The sequence below is a fragment of the Rana temporaria genome, chromosome 6 (assembly GCF_905171775.1).
Source record: "Rana temporaria chromosome 6, aRanTem1.1, whole genome shotgun sequence".
Lineage (NCBI taxonomy): Eukaryota > Metazoa > Chordata > Amphibia > Anura > Ranidae > Rana > Rana temporaria.
Genome location: NC_053494.1, coordinates 98,188,474 through 98,208,026, shown reverse-complemented (window position 1 = coordinate 98,208,026; position 19,553 = coordinate 98,188,474). Strand labels below are relative to the sequence as shown.

General features: G+C 46.1%; 1 protein-coding gene across 1 annotated transcript in view; it reads right to left on the bottom strand.

The window, feature by feature from the left end:
- The window catches only part of LOC120943645 (ubiquitin carboxyl-terminal hydrolase 22-A-like), a 105,505-nt gene extending 100,580 nt beyond the window's left edge, over positions 1-4,925 (bottom strand). The window contains 2 exon segments of the mRNA XM_040357050.1: positions 586-656; positions 4,841-4,925. The gene's annotated coding sequence lies outside the window, so the exon portion shown is untranslated.
- Positions 4,926-19,553: the final 14,628 nt, after the last annotated feature.

Below are 19,553 nucleotides of genomic sequence, written 5' to 3'. Positions count from 1 at the left end.
ACGCAATGAGAGATAGATAGAAATTATATATAATCACTGCATGGGCTCAGGAATACTTCCAAAAAAAAAGAAATCACTGTGAACACTTTGCAGTGCCATCCAAAATTGCAAGTTAAAGCTCTCTAATGCAAAGAAGAGCCATCTAAATATGATCCACAAATGTCGCCATTTTCTCTGGCCCAAAGCCTAAATGGTCTGTTGCAAAGTGTTTCCTGGTCGGACAAATTGCAATTTGACATTGTGGGCAACCATGGGTGCTGCATCCTCTGAAATAAAGAGGGACCTTTAGCTTGTTATCAGCGCCGAGTTCAAAAGCCTGCATCTCTGATGGTACGGTACACCACATACTGCATCTACGGCAACGGTATGGCTTCATAGCAAAAAAGTGTTTAACTGGCCTGCCTGCAGTCCAGACCTTTTACCAAAATGAAAATATTGGTGGATCTAGAAATGTAAAATATGACAGACGACCCAGGAATGTTGATCACTTAGAATCTTATATCAGGCAAAAATGAAATAACATTCCTCTCCCAAAACTCCAACTGGTCTCCTCAGTTCCCAGATTTGGTAAAAACAGGATGTTACCCAGTAGCAAACTTGGCCTTGTCCCTATTTTTTTGAGACCCGAACTTCAAGCGGATATAAAAACACCAAAGCTGTTAGGTATAAAAAGACAAAAGAATTAATGCAGCTCTGTAATATATCATTAAATCAATATATTTTTTTTAACTGCAAACAGTGCAAGTACTATAATTTTTCCTGGTATCGGTCTCTTGCAATTTCTCATGCTGCAGAGCTCAGGATAAGAGGGGAGAAGCAGCACAAGAAACCAAACAATGCATTCTGATGTTCAGTTAATTTGCTCTCTGCTCAGCTTTTTTTCTTGTTATTAGCTCATTAGAACTGCTTCACATTTTACTGGCCAATCACAGGCTAGGGGAGGGACATATGCTTTATTTGTTCTGTATATTTAGCTGTTCTTTTGGAGTTAAAGCTGAAGGCAAATCTATACTTACCTCCACTCCAGCTATCCCGTGTCCCAGAACGCCCTTATCGGCTGGTCTACTCCCAGATTCCATTCTTCGGTCATTTTGATTGGATGGACCGAGATGACATCACACCCGTAAGCGATTCGGGACCCTTCGGGGGTAAGACCGCACTATATTGAGATACCTCTCAACTCAACCCGTGCATGCGTGAGCATTCATCCATCTTGGCAAATACCAAAATTGCGCTACATCAAGAACAAGCAGGAAAGAATGCAGAAGATTGTATCTACGCATTAAAAGCCTGCTGGTTCAAAAGAAATGCTACCGGCGCAAAGAACACAGATCTCTATTGATTCAGTCTGCTGCAATCATGTATGCCACCCTAGAGTGGAATAAGTGTAATATAACCAGTTGTGGATTGCGCTGACTACTATATCCGATTTAAATAATGATTTTTTTATCGTGCCAAAAAACGTATATGCATGTAAATATCCCATGCCTCTTGTGGGGAATCCCTACAACTAGTGCTCCCAATGCCTACTTTTTAATCAATATATTGTGCCAAACAATGTCAAAAGATCTTTTAAATCCCAATTTGCAATGTTCCCAAAAAAAAGTGTCAGTCAACAAGTTGTAAAATGCCAAAAACGTGTGCAATGTTCTCAGTTTTTAACAGCAAGGTGCAAATGCAGATAATAATCTTATATAGACCAACAGTAATACGTGCATATGCCATCTTCCAGCCTGTTCCACTGTATCCATAAAGTGCAAGAAAATTTGATATGACAGATATAAATCATTGGTGTGAAATAGCAAGTATACATAAATGTCCTTAGCGAGTGATCTCTACTTTTGCTGCTATTCCTATTTCGTGGTTCAGCATTTCTACTTCCACCCTTAAAGTGCTCGCCACCACCGTCTAGTAAAAATTGCCACTCACCAGAGTGTGCTCCTTTGGTTCATTACAGGATAAGCACGCCATTGCAATAGATCCGCCAGCAGCTTCCCCCAACAGTATTTTGGAATGTTTGGCTCTAATATTTCTCATGAAAAAATGAATAGCCATCATGGTATAGCATGTTACCACTATAAATATATATATATATATATATATATATATATATATATATATATATATATATATATATATATATATATATATATATATATATATATATATATATATATATATATATATATAAAAAAAGGGGGGAGGTTAAAAACAACAGATCTCAAACTCACATTTTACAGTGCTATTACGCCGGCACCAAGCTGATCCAGCCATGTATGCAGGGAGGGTACTGTTGGCTATTACGCCGCTGTGTGTTCTGTCGGCGTGTGCCTCACCCATCGTTCTCGTGTGGCAGGGAAAAAACAGCAGCCTCTACGCGTTTCACAGTCCGTTTGCATCATCAGGAAGCCGAGCACATTGCACAGGTTTTTGCCATCTACACACTTTTTTTGGGAACATTGCACATTGGGATTTAAAAGATCTTTTGACATTGTTTGGCACAATATATTAATTAAAAAGTAGGCATTGGGAGCACTAGTAGTGATTCCCCACAAGATGCATGGGATATTTACATGCATATGTTTTTTGGCACGATAAAAAAAATATATCATTTAAATCGGATATAGTAGTCAGCGCAATCCACAACTGGGTCAAAAGCTTGCCCCAACGCAAGGCATTGTGTGAATGAAGGAGTGTTGGAGATTAGTAGTAGTAGGCAAGCAGCACAACACTTAACACTAGCACTGGAAGGTAGCTGCTCAGGGCAACATCCAGAAGCTGTGAAAACAGCACAAAGGAATGGTTTCACAAGCAGGAGATGGGATACAAATCAGGAGGAAGAGTCTTGGATGGCCGAGACACTTGTGCACATTGCTAGACAGATGGGGCTCAAGTATTAAGGGGGCCGCTGCACACAAGCTTTTTATCTTAACGTATTGAGAGATAGATATAGATATAGATATATATACACATACACACACACACACACACACACACACACACACACACACACACACACACACCTGACTTAACCACTTTAATGCATTAAAAGGTTCCCATTTTTTTATTTATTTTTCTTTAAACATGTCATACTTCCCTCCACTGTGCAGTTCGTTTTGCACAGAGTGGCCCCGATCCACCATTAGATAACCCCCCTGGTAAGCTCTATCCCAAGGGGGTTACCTTGTGGGCACGCTCGTGTCATACAGTCAGTGTCCATAGACGCCGAGTGTATGACTTGGCCCCGCCCCATTGTTTTGATTGACAGCAGCAGAAGCCAATGGCTGCGCTGCTATCAATCTATTCAATGAAGAGCTGAGAACCCGTGGAGAGAGCAACGCGGGATCGCGCCAAGGTGGGTAAAACGGGGGGGGGGCAGACACTGCAAGGTGTTCTCACCTGGATGCATTAAGGTAGGGGGAAAAAAAACACGTAGCAGCTGCTGACTTATAATTGGACACTCACCTGTCCAGGGTGCCCGCGATGTTGGCAGCCCAAGCCACACAATCGCTCTGCTCTCAGCCGCATCCTCCGTGAGGGAATTGAAGTGAAGAGTTGCGGCTTCATTTCCCGATTCCCTACTGCAAATGTCGCGCTGCGCGTTCACTGGTCCCCGCTCTCTTCTCAGACCTGTGCGTTTCCCAGAAGACAGCGGGGGGGGGGGGGGGGTGACGTAGACCCCCTGCAGATTCTGGGGAGGTCTATGCCTGGAAGTGAGTGCAAATACCTGTATTATACAGGTATCTGCACCCCCCTCCCCCGAAAGGTGCCAAATGTGACACCGGAGGAGGGGGGTTCCAAAAAGCAAAGGTTTGTTTTGTATGGACCTCCGCTGCAAGGCTAAAAAAAAAAAACTGCAGCACCCCCCCTCTATTTCTTACCTGAGCAACAACCCAATGATGTGCAAGCCTGCTGCTGTCGTACAAATCCTGTGGGGGGCTGTGTGTCCCAGTGTCTATGTCAATGGACGCAGCAGCCGGAATGAGCACCATGGACAAGAGGGGGGGGGGGCTTTGAGCATTGGCGGGGGACCCCAGGTTTGGGGCTGCTCTGTGCAAAAGCATTGCACAGAGCAGGCAAGTGAAGATTGTTTTTGTATTAGAATAACAAACCTAAGCTTTAGAAGCACTTTAAAGCAGATGCATACTCATTAATAATGATCAGGATGTATACACTCCTTGTACTTGTGGGGTTACATCTATTCCATCCCTAAAAAGTCATCACGATGATCTGCTCTCAGGGGACCAATGTAATAAGAGAAGAACCTGCAGGTTCATGGGCAGGGATTGGGCACACGACAACATGATTGGGTCTAGTTGATGGCAGATGCCTGCATGTACAGTTCTGCTTCACCAAGACGAACATAGCGGCTGTCATTACTGGACATGACACACCGGGACATCCAATTCCCATGATATGGAGTGCAGAGGAATGAGGATCCATAGATAGGACATTGATGAGCATACCAGGCCGGGCATTTTGCGCAGGTAGACACACCCGGCTGACCGGCTCATAGACAAGGTAAACAAGAGCAATACTGGATGGATCCCGACGCTGCGTCTGCTCCCAGACAAAGGTACGGCTCGGGATGTGAGGCCGGCTCATTGTCTCCCATTGAAGTGAGAGGAAAGACTCAGCTTGACCCGGCTGCCTATAGAGAGTCCCTGCGGTATGCCGTCTATGAGGAAACACAAAGCTCTCCAGCTGCCATGATACCCAGGTAGAGCGCTGCCCTCCACTATGTGATGTACACAATGCCATACCTGCCCCGTACCTCCACCCTGTGGGGTCGCTCCCCACTCCCTCCTCCTCCTCCTTCCTACTCGTGTCTCCGCCTCACCCGCCTGGGATGCAGACAAAGCGCCTGACGCCACTGCGTAGAGCACGAGGAAAAGGCGACTCCGGGCCCGGTTGGCATGCAGTTGGCAGCGACAAGTTGCTGGGTGCGATTCTTGCGGCCCCCTCTTATTGCCAGGACTATCTCCGTCTCCCCAGGCGATGCAGACCAGGAATCCCACCTCTCCCGCCGGCCGCGCCACACGACGAGGCAGGCCCGACCTTCTCCCGGAGCCTTTCAAGGCAAATCAAACCTCTATTGGCTCAGCCTTCTGCCACTCAGTCTGGTCGCCGCCCACTACGGCCTGTTCGCGCTTTTCTGCGCATTCACTGGGCCCGTGAACTGCCAATCAACAACTCTGATCCCGCCCAAATATTGCGAGAGGGTTCCTGTCGGGGCTTGCGATTGGCTTGAAGAGACGTCACTCGTTGGGGCGTGTTCCTCCGCCCGAGTGAGTGAAACGGGCGGAAAATGATTGGCAATACAATCAGTCTATCGCTGGGCAAGTGTTACTGCCGGGTTCTGCCCACACTGTACCGGCTACGCAATGATGAGGTCACTTCCGCTACAGTGCAGCTGCCTTGATTATTTCCTGCAGGTTAAGAAAAGGAGGAAGTGTTGTAATTGAGTCTTGGGTAGATTAGGTTTAACTTTAGCCTGTGAGAGCTGTGACATTTCTGTGCTTGGTTTCCTAGCAGAAATAAACAAAGCTGAACTCCAGATTTTTTGCATGATAACACTGGCTGAGATTTTTCCAATATCAGGATGTAGATGCCATACCTGAAGGACAGCTGTGGGAGAGGAGAATCACTGCTGGACAATTTCCCTGCAGCTTAGTGAACACAGGGTGCAGCGTGATTAGCCCCAATGCCGTTCACACAACAAGTTTTCTGTCTGATGGAGGGGTGGGGTGGTTACGTCACAATCTTCTCTTTATCCATTCAGAGAATACTTTGGGCTAGATTCAGAAAGAATTTATGTCGTCGTATCTATTGATAGTTCTATGATGCGTCGTGTATCTTTTTTCTGTATTCAGAAAGCAAGATACGCCGAAATTTGGCTAAGATACGACCGACGTAAGTCTCTTATGCCGTCGTATCTTAGTTGCATATTTACGCTGGCCGCTAGGTGGCTCTTCCGTAGATTTACGCGTCGAATATGGTAATGAGCTAGATACACCGATTAACGAACGTAGTTGCGCCCGGCATATCTATATACGTCGTTTGCGTAAGGCGTCGGACCGGCGTAAAGTTACCCCTGCTATATGAGGCGCAGGCAATGTTAAGTATGGACGTCGGGACAGCGTCAAATTTTACGTCGTTCGTGAATGGGGCTGGGCGTAAGTTACGTTCACGTCGAAAGCATTGACTATTTGCGGCGTGATTTCGAGCATGCGCACTGGGATACTTTCACGGACGGCGCATGCGCCGTTCGTTAGAGGCGTCAAATACGTGGGGTCACTAGTAATTAGCATACAACACGCCCCCTACCAGCCTATTTTGAATTAGGCGGGCTTACGCCGGCCCATATACGCTACGCCGCCGTAACTTCGGGCGCAAAATCTTTCTGAATACAGGACTTGCCTGTCAAAGTTACGGCGGCGTACCGTATATGCGATACACTACGCCCGCCTAAATCCTTCTGAATCTAGCCCATAGTATTCACTGAGAAAAACGTAGAGACAATATTTGGAGTGTTTGTGAAAGTTCTCATTTATGAGGAAATGACCACAAGTGGCTTTAGCTGAAAACAGTTTAATAAAGCACACTTCTCACCTCACAAAGGCTAAAAAAAAAAATGGTTTAAGATGCAAGCCTTATGCCACTCTTTCCCTAACCAAAGCAGAACACCAAAGAGATTATTTTTAAAACAACGCTCCTACGAGGAGAGGGAGAACACAGGTCATATACTAGAGTTACTTAGAAGCTATGTATGTTGGGCTAGTTTGTGCCCCAGGGAGCGTAAGCACCACTCTATAGAAATCCAAGACACCGTCAGGAATTTTTATGAGGACCTCTACAGATCCAAAACCAAAGCTAATCTGCATGAACTAAACCATTTTTAAATTAAACCCCCTTGCTCACTGACAAAAGTTTACCGGATGCCCCTATCACATTTGAGGGGCTTCAGATGGCTGCCTCTGACTTCCCCAACCATAAGTCCCTAGGACAAGATGGCCTTCCAGTGGAAATCATCAAACATTAAAAAGAGACTCTATTGCTGTTACAAGTTCTGGAGTTGGGCATTGGAGCCAGGCACTTACCTTAGATCAGTGTTTCTTAACCAGGGTTCCTCCAGTGGCTGCTAGGGGTTCCTTGAGTAATGACCAATTTTTGCCTCTCAGATAAGTTCCCAGTGACACCAATGATATTTTGAGTTATCTGTAGGGGGGAAATTCTCCTCAAAGACCACAAGTGTAAGGAGCACTCTTCCCACTGACCATCACACTAATGTATCATGACTTATAGTCATTTTTAACAGGGGTTCCCTGAGCCCGGAAAGTTATTGCGAAGATTCCTCCACGTTGAAAAGGCTGAGAAAGTCTTCCTTAGGCAATGCATGAAGCCATAATTATCATCCTACCTAAAGCACCTAAGGACCCTTTGCAACCATGTTTATATAGACCTATTTCATTGTTATGTACATATTTAAATTTCTAGCTCCGGTCTTGGCAACCAGACTTAGTAAGGCGGTAGATAAATTGATCCATCCTGACCAATCTGGATTAATAAGCAGGTCAACAGTGTTAACATAAGTGGAGTCTTATTAAACCTCCAAACCCCCTCAGGTAATACTGGGGACAGGAGGGAAGGGGAAAAAAGCACCAAGCAGGCATCGTGTAGCACAAATCATTAAAGGATAAAAAAAACAATATAAAAACAGCAATGGCACTCACCAGCGGGTGTGGTGGGGGATGATGACAGTTCGCAGTGGATAGGAAGTCCAAGTGTGAACCGGGAACTATGGTCTTTATGCGTTATAGGAAGAAGGCAAGCTGTATAGAGGGAGCGAGATCAGCCTGAGATCTGTCCAGAGGGAGCCAGCATCAAGCTGCCCTGTATAGCCGGGATGGTCCGTTCAGGACTGTAGGGCCAGACGTACTGCCCGTAATTCCAGGATGTTGATGAGCAGGGTCTGTTCTGTCCTTGGCCATTTGCCTTGAGCTGTGAGCCCCTCTAGGGTCGCTCCCCAGCCTGAGAGACTGGCATCTGTAGCCTGTAATCTCCAAGTTACCGGGAGGAAGGATCTTCTCTTTTGCAGGTTCTGATCCTGGAACTACCAGCATAGGCTTACTCGTGCTCGAGGAGATAAGGACATCAGATAATACAGAGATTTTGCTCTCCTGTTCCAAGCCAACAAGAAGTCCTGTTGTAGCAACCTGGAATGGAACTGGGCATACGACACTGCCTCGAATGAGGATATTATTCTCCCTAGAAGACTCATACAGAGTCGAATGGAGGATTGTCTTGTGTCCCTTATCCGACACACCTGAATCTTCAGGACACAGATCCTTGCGGGGGGCAAGAATACTCATGCTTGGACTGTATCTAGGGTCGGACTTAGATACTTTAGACTTTGAGCTGGTCTCAAGTTTGACTTTTCGGTATTTATGATCCAGCCTAAGCTTTCCAAATACAGCACTGTACATGTTATACTCTGTTTTAGAGCTTGTAGTGAGTGATCTCGGAGCAGGAGGTCGTCCAGATACCCGAGCACCAGAATCCCTTGGGCCCTTAAAAGACCCAGTACTGGTGCTAGAACCTTTTTGAACACTCAGGGAGGCTGTAGCAAGCCTGAAGGGTAGAGCCACAAACTGAAAGTGACATTCCTCTACTGCAAACCGTAGGAACCTCTGATAAGGTTGAAAGATAGGTACGTGTAGATACGAGTCCTTTATATTGATGGAGGCTAGACTGTCTCCCATCTGTAGTGAAGCTACTACTGAGTGGACAGACTCCATCCAAAAGGACTTGATTAGTAGATATTGGTTCAGAGATCTTAGGTCCATGATGAGCCTTGTGTCCCTGTTTGGTTTTTGAACCGTAAAAATATTTGAGTAAAACCCCATGCCCCTTTCGGGTACAGGAACCTCTACAATTACTCCTTGCACTAAATGATATAGTGCCTGAAGTAATAAGTCTTTTTTGGAGGATCCGAGGGGGCACCCCCCACAACTCCAGCTTGTAACTGCGGCATATAGTTGAGGAGACCCACTCGTCCTGAACTATTGTTCTCCAAAAGTCTGCAAAGTGCAGCAGCCTTCCCCCTCAGGGATCCCAGGGAGGCTCAGTGACCTCAGTAAAAGGCAACATAAAGGCAGAGCAAACCATTTTGGTAAGAGTCAGGATCAAGAGCCTCTGTGATTGGAGAGGCAGATACCGGCTGGATATCTTCTTGTCCAGATTGCTCAGAAGCAGACCCATCTGTTTTCCCGTGTTTAGAACTGTCCTTGCATGAAGCTGCTGGAAGGGGGAGGAGCTCTGACATGTAGCGGTGCCCACGCTGACCTCGGACTCCATCTCCGCCCACACACTCAGAGCTTCCGCCACGCCACGTTAACTCGGAGAAGGGAGAGCCGCGAACGGGAAGGAATGGCAGCGACCGCAGATGCGAGAGGAGAGGAGGACATGTTGGGCTGGCTATAGCGGCCATTACGACCATGACCGCCGTTATCCTCAGGACGCCCAGATACCATTGATGCCTGAGCTGTGCGGTAGCCTGCCTCTCTCCCCCTCCGTGTCCCTGACCTCCAGGTTGGAGTTTTTGAGTTTGATGCGCTGCCCTGGGTTGAGATAGGAGCCCTGGCTTTGGTGCCTGGTGATCGATCAATGCAGGACACGCTCCTTAAACCGAAGACTACGAAATGGTAGGATTAAACAATCAAATCTAAATGCCATTAATGCATATACTGTGCAGGTTGAACTTTGACTGAAGCAAGTGGAGTGAGTGGAGTTGCTGACAGTGGAAAATCTATCTCTTGCAAAACACTATGGAGGACAGGTGTTACCTATGCTAATTGTCCAGGTGGCTTTGAACGAGGATAAATGGCTATGGGATTGGGTCGCACTGCACACTGCACATGGTGCAGGATTTGAACTTTGATTGAAGTGTGTGAAAGTGCAGGAAAATACCACGACATGATTCTTCCCCCAGTCATAGCTACCTGGGATCAGCCGTTAATGGAAAACATTTGCATTAGAGTGAAAAATTTAAAGAAGCTGGAAACTATTGTTAATGTCACTATTGGCCTATTGGTTAAACGCTGCTAAGGCTTAAACTAAGCAAATTGAATTTTGGTGGAAGTGAATGGAACTGTTGCCACATGGGAATAGCATTTAAAATAGTGGAAAATTCCTCAAAACTTATGAATTTATGAACCGTTGACAATTCCTTAGAAAGAAATGAGAAGGACTGAAGTATAGACCTGAGTACAGCAGTCCCCTGGTGAATAATCTCCTTTTGTCAGCCATAGATGTCTGCAGATGGTTGCGGCTGGCTACTTGATTACTCTGCAATTACCTGTAAACTAACACTATTACTTGCTGATAGCTCTCAATTCTGCAGCTCTGTCAGACAACTGTCTGATAACTGGATGTGATAAATATTGACAATCATTATTGACGAGTGGTGTTACCTATGGGGGTTGGAAGTCCTTTCTGATAACTGCGGCTGAGACCCTATGTTAACTACCCAAGTGGAGTTCAGGGACTGAGAATTGGGAAATATATATACTACTGTGAAGGTGGAGAAACGGCCGTTGTATCAGGAGAATTGTCAATTTCCTTTCTTTTTCAAAACCACATTGTTAAATTACACTGTACACAGGATACAACTTGAACTTTAATTGAATTGCATTAAAGTATATGAAAGGACCATCTGTTGTCCTTTTCCCCAGCCATAGTAACCTGCGATGAACCACTGTTAGAAAACACCTGTAAAAGACTTAAAAAATTAAAGGGGTTGTAAAGGTACAATTTTTTTCCCCTAAATAGCTTCCTTTACCTCAGTGCAGTCCTCCTTCACTTACCTCATCCTTCAATTTTGCTTTTAAATGTCCTTATTTCTTCTGAGAAATCCTCACTTCCTGTTCTTCTGTCTGTAACCCCACACAGTAATGCAAGGCTTTCTCCCTGGTGTGGAGTGTCGTGCTCGCCCCCTACATTTTTTTGGGTCCCTCTCTCTTAAGGCCCCCATTTTTCTCAGCCTTTCCCCCTCCTCCGGGAGAAGACCCTGGAGCTCTCGGCTGGGGAGGGGGAAGGAGAAAGGGGGCAGCCACTCCCAATATGATTTATGACTACAATAAACTATGTAACTTATAATGTAAAATGATTAAATTCCAGGGAAGAGGTTTGCTGTAAATAAGGAACTAAAACGCTATGGGGTAAATGTGGCTTGCCTCCAGGAAACACATATCACGCATTCCTCAGGGATCAAATTGGCCTCTCGGTTACATGGTACATGGCCCTATGGGGACTCAACCTAAAACCTCTCACGAGGGGTGGCTATAGGATTCGACAAAAATACGATGTTTGAGGTAAAGAATCAGTTAGCGTACTCAGAAGGAAGATTTATTTTCATAAAAGGGAAGTTATTCAATATGGACTGTACCATAGCAAATATTTACTCCCCAAACAGAGACCCAGATAGGTTCCTAAGGAAAACTTAAAAAAACTATCAGCATTTAAAGAGGGGAAACTGGTGATCAGGGGAGACCTTAACATATGCATAGACCCACGGGTCGATACTACGGGGGGCCTCTCCCGCCTACCAGCTCAGAGACAGAATAAAATAAAGAGGTTATTATTGAACATTAGCTCATGGATGCCTGGAGAATCGGACATTCAGGAGCCCGGGACTATACATTCTTTTTAGCAGTTCATGGGTCCTTTTCAAGAATAGACTAAATATTAATAGAGCATCAGTGGCTACCTTCCCTTAAAAACACGACTATAAAGCCAATCTCCCTCTCAGACCATGCCCTAGTGTTGGCCCAATTATAAAATAACATCAGGCCCCCCCCCCCATGGGGAGGGGATGTAAACTGAACGACTCCTTGATCCAGAACCCTGAGGTGAATAGGAGGATAGAACATGAGCTGGAGGAATTCTTTTTTTATCAACGATACACCGGAAAAATCAAGGGGCACTCTGTGGGAAGCTCATAAAGTGTATATAAGGGGGGTGTTAATAAGTATAGGAGCATGAAGGAAAAGGGAAAGAAGATCAACAATTTATACAAAGAGATAAATGAGCTAGAGCAACAGACGAGATCAAGGGGTATTCCAGATAGATCAGAGCTAGCAAAAAAAAAAGAGCTAGAGGTATTAATAGAGCAGGAGAAAAAAAGAGCCTTCCATATAGTCGAAAAAAAGAGAAACATCAGTGGGGCAATAACTCAGGGAAATGGCTAGCAAGGGCAGTAAGAGAAAAAAAGAATGCATCTTTTATAGCTAAAATTAAAAATAATAAAGGTGAAATAATGCACTCATCCCCTAAAATAGCAGAGGTCTTCATGGCTATTATAGCCAGCTTTATAATGTTACACAAAAAAAAGAGAATAGGGGGAGTAAGGAAGAAGTTCAAGAGTACCTACGGGCCTGGATCTTCCAACGATGCCTAAAGAGGAGCTGGAGATACTAGAAACTCCAATCACCCAGGAATAAGTACTCAAAGCAATTAACCACTTGCTTACTAGGCACATATACCCCCTTCCAGCCCAGGCGAAATTTCAGCTTTCGGCACTGCGTCGCTATAAGTGAAAAGTACGTGGTCGTGCGACGTGGCTCCCAAACAAAATTTACGTCCTTTTTTTCCCACAAATAGAGCTTTCTTTTGGTGGTATTTGATCACCTCTGCGGTTTTTATTTTTTGTGCTATAAACAAAAAAAGAGTGACAATTTTTAACTTTTTGCTATAATAAATGGCATCAATCTGCGATTTTTGTCAGGACTGCGATATTATGGCGGACAAATCGGACACTTTTGACACATTTTTGGGACCATTCACATTTATACAGCGAACAGTGCTATAAATATGCACTGATTACTGTATAAATGTGACTGGCAGGGAAGGGGTTAACACTAGGGGCAAGGAATGGGTTAAATGTGTTCCCTACTAGTGATTCTAATTGTGGGGGGAGGGGACTGACTGGGGGGAGGTGACCGATCTGTGTCCCTATGTACAAGGGACACGGCATCGGTCTCCTCTCTCCCTGACAGGAGGCGGAGCTCTGTGTTTACACACAGAGCTTCACGTCACTTCTCTGTCACTGCCGATCGCAGGAACCTGGCAGACATCGCGGCCGCCAGGCATGTGCATCGCATCTCAGTGATGCACCGGGTCGCGTGCGTGCCCCCCAGTGGCCAGAGGATCCGAGGCCTGTAAAAAGACGGCCTCCCGGCTTTTTAGAGCCACCTTGTGGCCTTCTTTTTACTATGGCCCGGGTCTGAAGAGGTTAAAGACATGGCCACGGGCAAGAGGGTTCTCAATCATGTACTATAAAAGGTTTAAAAAATGACTGATCCCCAAACTATGCGATTATTGAAATGCATTAGCAGAAGGAGAGAACCCACGGGAAGAGGCACTGATGGCTTATATAACCTTAATTTTGAAGGAGGGTAAGGACACAATGACACCGGATAGTTACAGACCAATATCACTATTAAATACTGATATAACATTTTTTGCAAAAATAATAGCAAAAAGACTTAAAACATTACTACCACAATGGATACATAGCGACCAGGTTGGTTCGTTACAGGGAGGGAGGGGAAAAACAACCCTCTTAAGTCCCTGTTCCTTATACATGAGGCAAAACAGAGTGGGGCCCCAGTCGTACTCCTGTCAGTAGATGCCGAAAAGGCTTTCGACAGGGTCGACTGGGGCTTCATGTTAGGAACACTGAAATATTTGGGAATTCAAATTCAAAGTCCCCAACCATTTCTATGTCATATTACAGGGATGGAGATGCGATTTTGATATTTTTTTTTTATATATTTACCCTTATGCGTCTTTTTCAATGCTTCTCACTACCATACCATTCCTAGGTGGAGGCGGGGACACATACTCCCAGTCACCTGTCCTCCATCTACTCATTAGTATTTGTATGCCTCCTATTGAGGAAACTATATCAGTTTAGTTAGGACTACAGAAACGCAGAGAGCTGTGGAGTGGCCTGTAGCTTATCCATGCATTTGCAAATGTGTGCAACCAATCCTCTGCTTTTAACATACAGTTAGACAGTTGAAGGTGGCTTGCTGTTTGGGTGGTAAGTTATAGCTTGGTTATTACGCATTTATTACTTTACTACTGTTTGCATCAAATCGCATCTCATTTAAAGTCCCAACTTCTTTTCTTGTTCCAATTTCGGGGATCGAGGCATGTGCTGGTGCGGCAGTCTATATGCCTCATTCAAAGTCCCCAACCATTTCTATGTCATATTACAGGGATGGAGATGCGATTTTGATATATTTTTTTTATATATTTTCCCTTATGCGTCTTTTCCAATGCTTCTCACTACCATACCATTCCTAGGTGGAGCCGGGGACACATGCTCCCAGTCACCTGTCCTCCATCTACTCATTAGTATTTGTATGCCTCCTATTGAGGAAACTATATCAGTTTAGTTAGGACTACAGAAACGCAGAGAGCCGTGGAGTGGCCTGTAGCTTATCCATTCATTTGCAAATGTGTGCAACCAATCCTCTGCTTTTAACATACAGTTAGACAGTTGAAGGTGGTTTGCTGTTTGGGTGGTAAGTTATAGCTTGGTTATTACGCATTTATTACTTTACTACTGTTTGCATCAAATCGCATCTCATTTAAAGTCCCAACTTCTTTTCTTGTTCCAATTTCGGGGATCGAGGCATGTGCTGGTGCGGCAGTCTATATGCCTCATTCAAAGTCCCCAACCATTTCTATGTCATATTACAGGGATGGAGATGCGATTTTGATATATTTTTTTATATATTTACCCTTATGCGTCTTTTCCAATGCTTCTCACTACCATACCATTCCTAGGTAGAGGCGGGGACACATACTCCCAGTCACCTGTCCTCCATCTACTCATTAGTATTTGTATGCCTCCTATTGAGGAAACTATATCAGTTTAGTTAGGACTACAGAAACGCAGAGAGCCGTGGAGTGGCCTGTAGCTTATCCATGCATTTGCAAATGTGTGAAACCAATCCTCTGCTTTTAACATACAGTTAGACAGTTGAAGGTGGCTTGCTGTTTGGGTGGTAAGTTATAGCTTGGTTATTACGCATTTATTACTTTACTACTGTTTGCATCAAATCGCATCTCATTTATAGTCCCAACTTCTTTTCTTGTTCCAATTTCGGGGATGGAGGCATGTGCTGGTGCGGCAGTCTATATGCCTCATTCAAAGTCCCCAACCATTTCTATGTCATATTACAGGGATGGAGATGCGATTTTGATATTTTTTTTTTATATATTTACCCTTATGTGTCTTTTCCAATGCTTCTCACTACCATACCATTCCTAGGTGGAGGCGGGGACACATACTCCCAGTCACCTGTCCTCCATCTACTCATTAGTATTTGTATGCCTCCTATTGAGGAAACTATATCAGTTTAGTTAGGACTACAGAAACGCAGAGAGCCGTGGAGTGGCCTGTAGCTTATCCATGCATTTGCAAATGTGTGCAACCAATCCTCTGCTTTTAACATACAGTTAGACAGTTGAAGGTGGCTTGCTGTTTGGGTGGTAAGTTATAGCTTGGTTATTACGCATTTATTACTTTACTACTGTTTGCATCAAATTGCATCTCATTTAAAGTCCCAACTTCTTTTCTTGTTCCAATTTCGGGGATGGAGGCATGTACTGGTGCGGCAGTCTATATGCCTCATTCAAAGTCCCCAACCATTTCTATGTCATATTTGGGAATTGGAGAGAAAATGGTGCGATAAATATCTGCATTTTATTTTCATCCAACAGCCAAAATTAGAATTAATGGTACTCTCTCCCCTACTTTAGAATTATTCAATTACACAAGGCAGGGCTGCCCTTTGTCTCCAATGCTGTTTGATTTAGCATTGGAACCCCTGTTGGCCGCAATTAGAAAAAATAGGGATTACAAGGTCGCCGCATACGCAGATGACGTATTATTTTTTATTACGGATCCCAGGACAACGTTACCAATTATACTGAAGGAGTTAAGTAGATATGGGAAGATGTCAAACTTTAAAATTAACACAGCAAAGTCAGAGATCTTAAATATAACTATATCAAAAGGAGAGCAGTGGGCAATTCAGCCACCATTCCCATTTGCTTTGTGTGAAAAGGAACTAAGGGGCAAATCCACAAAGCAGATGCGCCGACTTAACTCGAGATTTCTAATTTTACTCCGCGCGTATCTTTGCGCCCGATCCTCAAAACGAAAAATCCGTTTTTTCCGTCCTTAAAATAATTACTCTGGCGCATCCTCTGACGCAAATTACGCTAGTCACGCCGCTTTATTTGATAGGCAAAGATGCAAATGAGGGAGATAGGGCGATCCTCAAAATTAAGTGTGTGCGCCGTAGATTACGCCCTGTGCGCCGTAGATAACGCCCTGTGCGCACCTGTTAGTTTTCTGGAGCAAAATTAGACTTTATAAAAGCATCCCTAATTTTACACCAGCCCTGTAAAGGTCTGCTGAAGCAACACCATTTAGGAAGAGCTGCCAACACTTCTTTGCTTGACTTCATTGTGACTGCCAAAATGCCTGGGCCATCAATGATTATAACGGCACTCGCCACTTTACAGGCGCAGAGAAGGAGGAGGGCACAGAGGAGGAGGAGGAGGGCACAGGAGAGGATATACCGCCCACGCCAAGATCTCTTTGGCATGACTGCGTCTGAGGTCATTGGCAACTTCAGATTTAACCAGGAAGCCATCCTGGACTTAACCAGGATCCTGCAGGATGATCTGAACACCCCAACCCAACGATCCCATGCCCTGCCAGCTCACATTAAAGTTATGGCCACCCTGCATTTTCTGGCCACTGGGTCTTTTCAGAGAACATGTGGAGGTCTGGCTGGGATGGTACAGTCCTCGATGAGCAGGTGTGTGCACCAGGTTGTCCCTGCAATACTGAGACGCATGGGCAGTCAATTTGAAAAGCCCACCCAGGAGGACCAGCGAATGAAGAGCATGGCTGATTTCTATCAGATTGCACGATTCCCACGGACCATCGGGGCCATTGACTGTACCCATGTGGCACTACAGCCCCCCCATGATACAGAGCACCTGTTCAGGAATCGCAAAAACTGGCATTCCATCAATGTCCAGGTAATCGTGGATGCCCATGGCCTCATCTGGCATGTGTGTGCCAAATTTCCAGGTTCGTGCCATGACAGCTACATCTTTAGGCAGACCAACATAGCACGTGAATTGGAGCAGAACGTGTATGGAGACAGCTGGCTGGTTGGTGAGTGACATGTGTGTCAGGTATGACTGTCCCCCCCCCATGATGCAGACATCACATGGGGCACATGCATGACTAATATCCTCCTGTCTTCCCTTCCAGGTGACTCTGGATATGCCCTGGGCCCTCACATGATGACCCCATTCAGGAACCCCCAAACCCCAGGAGAGCAACGCTACAACGAGGCTCATATTCGCACCCGGGCAGTAGTGGAGCGTACTTTTGGCCTGCTGAAGTCCCGCTTCAGATGCCTGGACAAGACTGGGGGTACACTGCTGTATTCCCCAGACTTTGTGTGCCAAATAATAGGGGCTTGTTGCATTCTTCATAACTTTGCAACGAGAAGGGGACTGGAGATTAACTTACGTGCTGACCTGACCCCCCACCCAGGCAATCCCCCCCTAGCCCACTCTACCCGGTCTACTGAGGGCACAGTAGCCATGAGACGCCTGGCAGAAGGCATCTTTTCTCAGTAAATGGCCAGAAATCATGTCACAATGTTATTATTTGTTTTCAATGCAAACGCACATGAATTATGTGACAATGTTATTATTTGTTTTCACTGCAAACGCACATGAATTATGTGACAATGAGAATGTTGCTTTGCACAGTAAACGCACATGTTTAATGACACATTGAGAATGTTTTTGTCTCTGGAAACGCACATGATTTATGTCACAATGAGAATGCATGAATGCACACCACTGTGGTCCCTAGCACAAACACATCACATGCACATCGAATTGGATTAGATCCAAGTACCCCCCCCCCCCTTTGGTACTTGGGAGCAGTAACGCCCCGCCACGGCTCCAATTATGTCACTGTGCATTCATACACCATTCAGGAACCTAGGATGACTTCTCCCTGGTCCTGGGGATCCCTTCTCCACCAAAACTGAGGGTGACACCCTTATTTTGTCAGGAATGCCACCCCTCCACATTCACACATCATTCACACACATAAACCAAATCATAAGTACAGTATAATAACCAAAATTTTTAAAGCAAAAAAAAAAAAAAAAAAAGTACCCCTGGTATTTAAGTCCGGCGGCGAGTGCTCCGTCTAGGCTGCCCACAGGCAGGGGCACGGGCACGGCCACGGGCACCTGGAGGATCTTCACGGGGGGGGGAGCAGGGGAGGGAGTATCTTCATTGGGGGGGAGCAGGGGAGGGAGTATCTTCATTGGGGGGGGAGCAGGGGAGGGAGGAGCCTCCCCTGGTGTCTGACCTCCGGCTGGCCTGCCCTCCAAGGCCACTGCTATCCTGGTCAGGCAGTCAGTGATGGCAGCCGTATTGGCCTGGCCAGCCCGTGTGTTCTCCTGCACAGCCCGGGTGTTGTCCTGCACAGCCCGGGTGAGGGCAGTCACCTCCTGGCCCACGCCTGTTGTGGCGGTATGCAGGGACCACAAACAGGTGATGACACCCAATGAATTGGTGGCCACATCACTGAGTGACTCCCTCATTACATCCAGGCTGTGCTCCATCTTGGCCATAGTTTTTTTAATGTCACCCAGACTGCGGGTCTGCTTGGCATTGTCCCTCAGCAGACTGGCCGGCATATGCTCAGACCCCACCCTGGTGTCCTGGGTCGCCATCCTGCCTGCCCCTGAGGCTTGTGGCCAGGTAGGAGGGGATAGAGTGACCCTTGTGGGTTGCGGCATGTTGTGGGAGGAGTGGGAGGGGCTACCCCTGATGGTGGCCTGACTGGTGCCAGCCTCTGGGGGATCCTCTGGGGTAGCCTCTGGGGTAGCCTCAAGGGGAGCCTCTGGGGTAGCCTCAAGGGGAGCCTCTGGGGTAGCCTCAAGGGGAGCCTCAAGGCTAGCCTCAAGGGTATCGTCAAAGGTCATCAGATCTGTGGCAATAATGATTTCCCGGCCAATCTGGAGATCTTCTTCCTCCTCCCCCTCATCCTCCTCCCCCTCATCCTCCTCCCCCTCAGCCTCCTCATGAGGGGAGGTTTGGCCACTCCCCTCCCCTGGGGACTCCTCAGCAGCCTCCTGTCTTTGGGGTGGTGCAGCAGCCTGGCCTGATGGCCCAGCAATCTCCTGGTCATCTGTGGAAGACACCAAACAATCACAGGTTTGAGGATCCACACACTTGGCACATGTTCCCTTCCCCCACCCACACATGCTAATCACCAAATAAAAAAAAAAAAACCTTACCTGGCCTCACAGGAACATCAGACTGATAACCAGGCAGGCCCACCACCTGCTCTGGCTCGAAACACCGGGCCACTGCCCATTCCTCCTCAGTCAGCCGGATGGGGCATGGTCCCCCTCCTCCAGTGC